The sequence below is a fragment of the Arachis ipaensis genome, chromosome B9 (genome assembly GCF_059453495.1).
Source record: "Arachis ipaensis isolate K30076 ecotype BB chromosome B9, ASM5945349v1, whole genome shotgun sequence".
Taxonomy (NCBI): Eukaryota; Viridiplantae; Streptophyta; class Magnoliopsida; order Fabales; family Fabaceae; genus Arachis; species Arachis ipaensis.
Window position 1 is genome coordinate 37,477,606 of NC_142444.1, and position 11,171 is coordinate 37,488,776.

Below are 11,171 nucleotides of genomic sequence, written 5' to 3' on the forward strand. Positions count from 1 at the left end.
CTTTGTGAATTATCCCATGCTTCTTCAGTAATCCTGTTAATCTCCTGTTACAAAAGTGAGTGCCTTGATCACTCACGATTGCTTGTGGTGATCCAAAGCGACATATGATATGGTTTCTAACAAAGGAAACAACAGTGTTAGCGTCATCAGTACGGGTAGGAATTGCTTCCACCCATTTAGAGACATAATCCATAGCTAACAATATATAAAGGTAACCACTAGAGTTTGGAAATGGACCCATGAAGTCAATGCCCCAAACATCAAAAATTTCACAGAAAAGCATAATCTGTTGAGGCATCTAATCCCTCTTGGATATATTACCAAACCTTTGGCATGGGAAACAAGATTTACAAAAATTAGCAGCATCTTTAAAAAGAGTAGGCCACCAGAATCCACAGTCTAAGATTTTTCTAGCTGTTCTTTGAGGGCCAAAATGTCTTCCACTTTCAGAAGAGTGGCAGGCCTCTAAAATGGGCTGGAATTCTAATTGAGGCACACACCTTCTTATTACCTGGTCAGCACCATACCTCCATAAATATGGATCATCCCATATATAATATTTAGACTCGCTTTTTAGCTTGTCTCTCTGATGCTTAGTAAAATTAGGAGGGAAAGTATGGCTAACTAAATAATTAGCTACAGGTGCATACCAAGGATCTACTTCAGATACTGCATGCAAACTATCAAATGGAAAATTATCATTTATAGGAGTGGAGTCATCCTTAATGTGCTCAAGGCGACTCAAGTGGTCTGCCACTAAATTCTGGTTACCACTCCTATCCTTAATTTCTAAATCAAATTCTTGCAGTAGCAGTATCCAACGTATTAGCTTTGGTTTGGATTCTTTTTTAGCTAATAAATACTTTAGAGCTGCATGGTCCGAGTACACTACCACCTTAGTACCAAGTTAATAGGCTCGGAATTTATCCAGAGCAAAAACAATAGCTAGAAGCTCTTTTTCAGTGGTGGTGTAATTAGACTGAGCAGCGTCTAAGGTCTTAGACGCATAAGCAATTACGAAAGGATCCTTACCTTCATGCTGAGCCAGCGCCGCTCCTACTGCATGGTTGGAGGCATCACACATAATATCAAATGGCTGGCTCCAGTCTGGTCCTCTCACAATTGGAGCTTGAGTCAGGGCGATCTTCAGCTTATCAAATGCTTGCATGCAATCCTCACTAAACTCGAACTCAATATCTTTCTACAGCAATCTGGATAAAGGCAATGCTACCTTACTGAAGTCCTTAATGAATCTCCTGTAGAAACCTGCATGGCCAAGGAACGAACGGACTTCCCTCACGGAGGAGGGGTAAGGTAAACTAGAAATGACATCTACCTTTGCTGGATCTACAGAGATACCAGTATTAGACACAACATGTCCTAGTACAATACCTTGTTTTACCATAAAGTGATATTTTTCAAAATTCAATACAAGGTTTGAGCTAACACATCTGTCTAATACTCTAGATAAACTATCCAAGTAAAGGTTAAAGGAATCACCATATACGCTAAAATCATCCATGAAAACTTCCATATAGTTTTCAATGAGATCTGAAAAGATACTCATCATGCATCTTTGGAAAGTAGCCGGTGCATTACATAAGCCAAAAGGCATCCTTTTGTATGCATACGTTCCAAAGGGACATGTAAAAGTAGTCTTCTCCTGATCTTCAGGAGCTATATGGATTTGAAAGTAACCTGTATAACCATCTAAAAAATAGTAATGGGATTTACCTGACAGGCAATCAAGCATCTGATCAATAAATGGCAAGGGGCAATGATCCTTGCGAGTGGCTTGGTTGAGACGCCTATAGTCAATGCAAACCCTCCATGAATTCTGCACTCTAGTTGTCAAGAGCTCTCCATGCTCGTTCTTTACTGTTGTGACTCCAGACTTCTTGGGCACCACTTGTACTGGACTAACCCATTCACTGTCTGAGATGGGGTAAATGATATCTGCTTCAAGTAACCTGGTCACTTCTTTCTTGACAACTTCTAAGATGGTGGGATTTAATCTTCTTTGGGGCTGACGGACAGGCTTTGATCCCTCTTCTAAGTATATTCTGTGCTCACAAACCTGAGGGCCGATGCCTACTATATTCGCCAAGCTTCACCCAATTACTTTCTTATGTTTTCTTAGCACACTAAGCAGCTGTTCTTCCTGTTGGGAAGTGAGTTCCCTTGCAATGATAATTGGGAACTTCTGATTATCCTCAAGATAATCATACTTGAGGTGTGGAGGAAGGGACTTTAATTCCAATTTCTTCTCATGGCTAGGTTTTGGATCATTTGGGGCTAATGATAATGGCAAAGTGTTCTTATTATGTTCAGGGGGTGTCCCCACACTTGGACCGTGCTCCATGTGCTTATCTTCTATTTCTTCTTGGTGAACTTCAGCTACAGTTTCATCAATGATGTCGCACTGGAAGATAAAATGATCTTCCGGAGGGTGCTTCATAGCTTCATTTAAACTGAAACTCACTGTTCTGCCATCTATCTCAATGGAGTAAGTTCCTGAGAATGCATCCAGCTTGAACTTCGATGTCTTCAGGAATGGTCTTCCAAGCAGGATTGATGATGGTCTTCCTGAGTCATTAGGGGGCATTTCCAGGATATAGAAGTCAATGGGAAATGTGAGCCCCTTAATGCTCACTAATACATCTTCAGCAATTCCAACTACTGTAATAATACTTTTATCTGCTAACACAAAATGAGCTGCCGACCTTTTTAAGGGAGGGAGCCTTAAAGTATCATATATAGACAACGGCATTATACTAGCACACGCTCCTAAATCACACATGCAATCAAAAAATATTACATCTCCAATGGTACAGTTAACCATGCATGGACCTGGATCACTATATTTTTCAGGTATACCTCCTATTAAAGCAGATATAGAACTACTTAAAGGCATAGTTTCTAATTCATTAATTTTATCTTTATGTATACATAAATCCTTCAGAAAATTTTGCATATTTAGGTACCTGCTGAATGACATCAAAAAGGGGAACAATTACCTCAACCTTTTTGAAAATTTCTACCATTTTGGGATCGAGTTCCATCTGCTTTCTAGACTTCCTTGCAAGGTGTGGAAATGGGATAGGAAGGGCGCCCACTTGCAGCTTTTGCTTCCTTTAGTTCTCCATTCCTTTGCTAAGCTACTTCTTCTTCAACCTTGTCTTGTACTTCCTCTTCCTCTCCAGCATCTTCCACTTCTACCATATCCTCAATTGGGGTGTGTTCTGGTGGGCTTGGCTCCTCCTGATTCCTCTCTGGCAGTGTGGTTCCGGACCTCAAAGTGATGGCATTGATGCCACCCTTGGGATTAGGTAAGGGTTGAGAAGGAATTCTACTGGAGCTTAAAGGTTGGTTAGTGGAAGCATGTAATGAATCTATTCGGGAGGCGAGAGCTTGTAAAGTGGCATTCAGACCATTTAGAGTAGAGTTCAATGTAGTCTGCATGTCTTGTTGTCCTTGTGCAAGAGAACGAAGCATCTCGTCATTTGATGAGGAAGTAGGATAAGTGATCTGTGGGACCTATTGTTGGTTATGCTGAGATCCTTGGGACTGTCTTAGGTGAGGTGCTCTGTAAGGCTGGTTCTGATTCTGCTGTATGTTGTTGTTATTCCACCTCTGGTTTTCATTGTTATCTCTGCCTCCTTTGTTATAGTTGTCCCTCCAGCCATGGTTAGAATTATCTCTCCAACCCTGGTTAGAGTTGTCCTGCCATCCTTGGTTATAACTCCCGCCTTGGTTATAGTTGTTGCCTTGTTAATTGTATCCTTGATTCGGGCGGTCATAGAAGTTATGAGTGGCTGCCTGATGAGCAGATAATTTATACGCTTTTTGGCATTGTTTTTAGTTTGTTTTTAGTATATTTTAGTTAGTTTTTATTATGTTTTTTATTAGTTTTTAAATAAAAATCATATTTCTGAACTTTACTAGGATTTTGTGTGTTTTTCTGTAATTTCAGGTATTTTCTGGCTGGAATTGACGGACCTGAGCAAAAATCTGATTCAGAAGCTGAAAAAGGACTGCAGATGCTGTTCGATTCTGACCTTCCTCAATTTGAAGTGGATTTTCTGGAGCTACAGAAGCCCAATTGGTGCGATCTCAATTGCATTGAAAAGTAGACATCCTGGGCTTTCCAGCAATATATAATAGTCCATACTTTGCCTGAGATTTGATGACCCAAACTGGCGTTCCAAGTCAGCACAAAAATTCTGTCGTCAAAACGCCAAAACTGGCATAAAAGCTGGAGTTAAACGCTCAAACTGGCACAAAAGCTGGCGTTTAACTCCAAGAAAAGCCTCTACACGTGAAAGTTTCAACGCTCAGCCCAAGCACACGCCAAGTGGGCCCTGAAGTGGATTCTGCATCATTTACTCATTTCTGTAAACCCTAGGTTACTAGTTTTCTACAATAGGACCTTTTGTTATTGTATTTGACACACTTGATCATACTTTGATCTTGGTTCTTCTAGTTCCCTCTCTGGGGCCGAAGCCAATGATCACCATTATCACTTTTGTATTTTCAACGGTGGAGTTTCTACACACCATAGATTAAGGTGTGGAGCTCTGCTGTTCCTCATGAATTAATGCAAAGTACTATTGTTTTTCTATTCAACTCAAGCCTATTTCTGTTCTAAGATATCCATTCGTTCTTCAACATGATGAATGTGATGATCCATGACACTCATCACCATTCTCACCTATGAACGCATGCCTGACAACCACTTCCGTTCTACATGCAAACAAGCTTGAATGTGTATCTCTTGGGTTTCTAATCTAAGATTAGAACCTTCGTGGTATAGGCTAGAATCAATTGGCGGCCATTCCTGAGATCCGGAAAGTCTAAACCTTGTCTATGGTATTCTGAGTAGAATCAGGGAAGGGATGATTGTGATGAGCTTCAAACTCGCGAGTGTTGGGCGTAGTGACAGACGCAAAAGGATCAATGGATCCTACTCCAACATGATCGAGAACCAACAGCTGATTAGCCGTGCGGTGACAGTGCATTTGGAACATTTTCACTGAGAGGACGGGAGGTAGCCATTGACAATGGTGAAACCCAACATACAGCTTGCCATGGAAAGGAGTATGAATGATTAGAAGAAGGCAATAAGAAAGCAAAGGTTCAGAAGGAACAAAGCATCTTCATACGCTTATCTGAAATTCTCACCAATGAATTACATAAGTATCTCTATCCTATTTTATGTTTTATTTATATTTTAATTATCAATTCTCCATAACCATTTGAATCCGCCTAACTGAGATTTACAAGATGACCATAGCTTGCTTCAAGCCGACAATCTCCGTGGGATTGACCCTTACTCACGTAAGGTTTATTACTTGGATGACCCAATGCACTTGCTGGTTAGTTGTGCGGAGTTGTGACAAAGAGTTGAGATTACAATTGTGCGTACCATGATGTTGGCGCCATTGATGATCACAATTTCGTGGACCAAGTTTTTGGCGCCGTTGCCGGGGATTGTTCAAGTTTGGACAACTGACGGTTCATCTTGTTGCTCAGATTAGGTAATTTTATTTTATGTTTAAGCTTTTTACCTTTTAATTTTCAAAAAATTTCAAAAAAAAAAATTTGTATTTCTATTTTGTTCTTCAGAACTTTTAAGAATGAATTCTAGAGTTTCATGATGATTTGTTGAAGTCTGGCTGGCTGAGAAGCCATGTCTAATCTTTTGGACCGAGGTTTCAACTTATCATCACTAGGGCTTGTTGATTTCTATCAATCTTGCTGTTGAACGTAATGATTTGCTAAAGCTTGGCTGGCCATTGGCCATGTCTAGTGTTTTGGACCGAAGCTTTCACTGAAAGCTTGGCTGGCTAGTAAGCCATGTCTAATTCCTGGACCGGAGTTATAGACTAACATTGCATGATTCATGGAATTCTCATTAATATTTTTGAAGTCTTTTTTTTCACTTAATTTTCGAAAAAAAAAACTACAAAAAAAATTTTTAAAATCTTAAAATAAAAAATATTTTATATTTCTTGTTTGAGTCTAGTGTCTAATCTTAAGTTTTGTGTCAATTGCATTCTTCAAATTTTCAAAAATTACATGCATTATGTTCTTCATTGATCTTCAAGTTGTTCTTGATGATTTCCTTGCTCTGATCTTTAAATTCTCTTGTTTTGTGTCTTTTGTTATTTCTCATATGCATTTTCAAATTGTTATAGTCCTTAGTATACAAACTTCTAAGTTTGATGTCCTGCATGCATTATTTGTTTAATCTTAGTTTTCCAACCATGTCTTTTCAAGTCAATAATACAGAGAATTGAAGATTCAGAACATGCAGCAGAGGAATTACAGAGAAAAAGCTGGGCGTTCAAAACGCCCAGTGAGGAAGGAAAACTGGCGTTTAAACGCCAGCCAGTGTACCTGGCTGGGCGTTAAACTCCCAAAAAGGTAGCATTTTGGGCGTTAAACGCCAGAATGGATGTCATTCTGGGTGTTTAACGCCAGGAGGACACTAGAGGGAAGATTTTGTTTTTAATTCAAACCTTTTTCAAATATTCATAATTTTTCAAAGTCAAATCTTTTTCAAATCATATCTCTTCAATCATATCTTTTCAAAATTAATTTCTTTCAATTTTTTTAAATTATTATTATTTTTGAAAATCCTTGCTACAATTAATGATTTAATTCAAAATTTTTAAGTGGTTACTTGCCTATTAAGAAAGGATCAAATTTTAATTCTAGAATCATATCTTTTAATTTCCTGTTAGTCAAGTAACCAACTTTAATTTTTAAAAAAAAATTCTCTTTCTAATTTGATTCTCAATCATATCTTCTCAATCATATCTTTTCAATCACATCTTTTTCAAATTTAATTTTCAATCATATCTTTTTGATTTCTAATTTCAAAATCTTTTCCAAAAATCACTTAATTTCTTTCCCAATCTTAGTTTTCGAAAATCATTTACCAAATTTTCAAAATTTCTTTTAATTATTTCAAAATATTTTTTTACTTTAATTTCAAAAATTCTTCCCCTCTTCTCAAATCCTTCTATTTAAAGGACTAACACTTCTCTATTATCAGCAATTCGAACTCTGTCCCTCTTGATAAGTTCGAATTCTCTCTTCTCTACCTCATCCTTCTATTTTTATTTTCCTTTGACACCTCAAGGAATCTCTATTCTGTGACATAGAGGATTCCATATTTTCTTCTCCTCTCTTTTCATATGAGCAGGAGTAAGGACAAGGGCATTCTTGTTGAAGCTGATCCTGAACCTGAAAGGACCTTGAAGAGAAAGCTAAAAGAAGCTAAAGTACAACTCTCTATAGAGGAACTAACAGAAACTTTCAAACAAGAAGAAGCCATGGCAGCCGAAAATAACAACAATGCCAACAATGCAAGGAAGGTGCTTGGTAACTTTACTGCACCTACTCCTGACTTCTATGGGAGAAGCATCTCAATCCCTGCCATTGGAGCAAACAACTTTGAGCTTAAGCCTCAATTAGTTTCTCTGATGCAACAGAATTGCAAGTTTCATGGAATTCCATTGGAAGATCCTCATCAGTTCTTAGCTGAATTCTTGCAAATCTGTGACACTGTCAAGACCAATGGGGTTGATCCCGAGGTCTACAAGCTTATGCTCTTTCCCTTTGCTGTAAGAGACAGAGCTAGAACATGGTTGGATTCACAACCTGAAGAAAGCCTGAACTCTTGGAAAAAGCTAGTCAATGCCTTCTTGGCAAAGTTCTTTCCACCTCAAAAATTGAGCAAGCTTAGAGTGGAAGTCCAAACCTTCAGACAGAAGGAAGGTGAATCCCTCTATGAAGCTTGGGAAAGATACAAGCAATTGATCAGAAGGTGTCCTTCTGACATGCTTTCAGAATGGAGCATCATAGGTATCTTCTATGATGGTCTGTCTGAACTGTCCAAGATGTCATTGGACAGCTCTACTGGAGGATCTCTTCATCTGAAGAAGACGCCTGCAGAAGCTCAATAACTCATTGAAATGGTTGCAAATAACCAATTCATGTACACCTCTGAAAGGAATCCTGTGAATAATGGGACAAGTCAGAAGAAAGGAGTTCTTGAGATTGATACTCTGAATGCCATATTGGCTCAGAACAAAATATTGACTCAGCAAGTCAATATGATTTCTCAGAGTCTGTCTGGAATGCAAGTAGCAACAGTCAGTACCAAAGAAGCTTCATCTGAAGAAGAAGCTTATGATCCTGAGAACCCAGCAATGGAAGAGGTGAATTACATGGGAGAATCCTATGGAAACACCTATAATCCTTCATGGAGAAATCATCCAAACCTCTCATGGAAAGATCAACAGAGGCCTCAACAAGGCTTCAACAACAATAATGGTAGAAGAAATAGGTTTAGCAATGGCAAACCTTTTCCATCATCTTCTCAGCAACAAACAGAGAATTCTAAGCAGAACCACTCTGAATTAGCAACTGTAGTCTCTGATTTAATTAAAACCACTCAAAGTTTCATGACTGAAACAAGGTCCTCCATTAAAAATTTAGAGGCACAAGTGGGTCAGCTGAGTAAGAAAGTTACTGAACTCCCTCCTAGTACTCTTCCAAGCAATACAGAAGAGAATCCAAAAGGAGAGTGCAAGGCCATCAACATAACCCACACGGCCGAACCTAGAGAGGAGGAAGAGGCAGTGATCTCCACTGAGGAAGACCTCAATGGACGTCCACTGGCCTCCAAGGAGTTCCCTAATGAGGAACCATGGGAATCTAAGGCTCATACTGAGACCATAGAGATTCCATTGAATTTACTTTTTCCATTCATGAGCTCTGATGAGTATTCTTTCTCTAAAGAGGATGAAGATGTTACTGAAGAACAAGTTGCTAAGTACCTTGGAGCAATCATGAAGCTAAATGCCAAGCTATTTGGTTATGAGACTTGGGAGGATGAACCCCCCTTGCTCACCAAAGAACTGGATGACTTGACTAGGCAGAAATTACCTCTGAAGAGACAAGATCCTGGAAAGTTCTCAATACCTTATACCATAGGCACCATGACCTTTGAGAAGGCTCTGTGTCACCTAGGGTCAAGCATAAACCTCATGCCTCTCTCTATAATAGAGAAGCTAGGGATCCTTGAGGTACAAGCTACAAGAATCTCACTAGAGATGGCAGACAATTCAAGGAAACAGGCTTATGGACTTGTAGAGGATGTCTTGGTAAAGGTTGAAGACCACTACATCCCTGCTGATTTCATAATCCTAGATACTGGGAAGTGTATGGATGAATCCATCATCCTTGGCAGACCCTTCCTAGCCACAGCAAAACATGTGATTGATGTTGACAGAGGAGAATTGGTCCTTCAAGTGAATGAGGACTCCCTTGTGTTTAAAGCTCAAGGATCTCCCTCTGTAACCATGGAGAAGAAGCATGAAAAGCTTCTCTCAATACAGAGTCAAACAAAATCCCCACATTCAAACTCTAAGTTTGGTGTTGGGAGGCCACAACCAAACTCTAAGTTTAGTGTTAAGAGGCCATCATCATGCTCTAAGTATTTGTGAGGCTCCATAAGAGCCCACTGTCAAGCTACTAACATTAAAGAAGCGCTTGTTAGGAGGCAACCCAATTTTACTTATCTATGTTAAATTTCTATTTTCCATTGTTATTTTATGTTTTCTATAGGTAGATGATCATGTGAAGTCACAAAAACAATTGAAAAAGCAAAAACAAACTGAAAAACATCACACCCTAGAGGAGAAGCCTACTGGCATTTAAACGCTAGTAATGGCAGCAGAATGGGCGTTAAACGCCTAGTATGGCACCATTCTGGGTGTTTAATGCCAGAAATGGGCACCAGACTGGCGTTTAACGCCTTAAAAGGGCAAGAAGCTGGCGTTAAATGCCAGAAATGGGCAGCAACCTGGCGTTTAACACCAGGATTAGCAGCAAAGGGCGTTTTGCAAGCCTAATTGGTGCAGGGATGAGAAATCCTTGACACCTCAGGATCTGTGGACCCCACAGGATCCCCACCAACCTCAACTCACTCTCTCTCTCTTCTTCACACCTTTTCATAATACTCTTCCTCAAATACCCTTCACCAATCACCTCAATACCTCTTCCCTAAAAAACCCCTCACCTATCAAATCCTACCCTCTTCTCCATAAACCCTTCACCAATCCACATCTATCCATCATAAACCCCACCTACCTCACCATTCAAATTCAAACCACTTTCCCTCCCAAACCCACCCATACATGGCCGAACCTTACCCTCTCCCCACTCCTATATAAACCCATCTTCACCCCTTCATTTTCACACATCTTAAACACTACTTCTCCCCCTTGGCCGAAACACTAACCCCCCTCCAACTCCTCTATTTCTTCTTCTTCTACTCTCTTTCTTCTTCTTTTGCTCAAGGACGAGCAAACCTTCTAAGTTTGGTGTGGTAAAAGCGTTGCTTTTTGTTTTTCCATAACCATTTATGGCACCTAAGGCCGGAAAAACCTCTAGAAAGAGGAAAGGGAAGGCAAAAGCTTCCACCTCTGAGTCATGGGAGATGGAGAGATTCATCTCAAGGGTGCATCAAGACCACTTCTATGAAGTTGTGGCCAAGAAGAAGGTAATCCTCGAGGTCCCTTTCAAGCTCAAAAAGGGTGAATACCCAGAGATCCGACATGAGATTCGAAGAAGAGGTTGGAAAGTTTTCACCAATCTCATTCAACAAGTCAGAATATTAATGGTTCAAGAGTTCTATGCCAATGCATGGATCACCAAGAACCATGATCAAAGTGTGAACCCAAACCTAAAGAATTGGCTTACAATGGTTCGGGGGAAATACTTAGATTTTAGTCCGAAAAATGTAAGGTTGGCATTCAACTTGCCCATGATGCAAGGAGATGCACGCGCCTACACTAGAAGGGTCAACTTTGATCAAAGGTTGGACCAAGTCCTCATAGACATTTGTGAAGAGGGCACTCAATGGAAGAAATATTCAAGAGGGAAGCCAGTTCAACTAAGAAGGCATGACCTCAAACCCGTGGCTAGGGGATGGTTGGAGTTCATCCAACGCTCAATCATTCCCACTAGCAACCGGTCTGATGTTACTATAGACCGGGCTATCATGATCCATAGCATCATGATTGGAGAGGAAGTAGAAGTTCATGAGGTTATATCCCTAGAACTCTACAAGGTGGCGGACAAGTCCTCTACTTTGT

At 39.9% G+C, this 11,171-nt stretch overlaps 1 non-coding gene across 1 annotated transcript; it reads right to left on the bottom strand.

Annotated features, from left to right (window-relative positions):
• Window positions 1-7,745: 7,745 nt before the first annotated feature.
• LOC148544333 (small nucleolar RNA R71) lies at window positions 7,746-7,853 on the bottom strand. The gene has a single exon (XR_015901152.1). It is a non-coding gene; the product is annotated as a small nucleolar RNA R71 (small nucleolar RNA).
• Window positions 7,854-11,171: the final 3,318 nt, after the last annotated feature.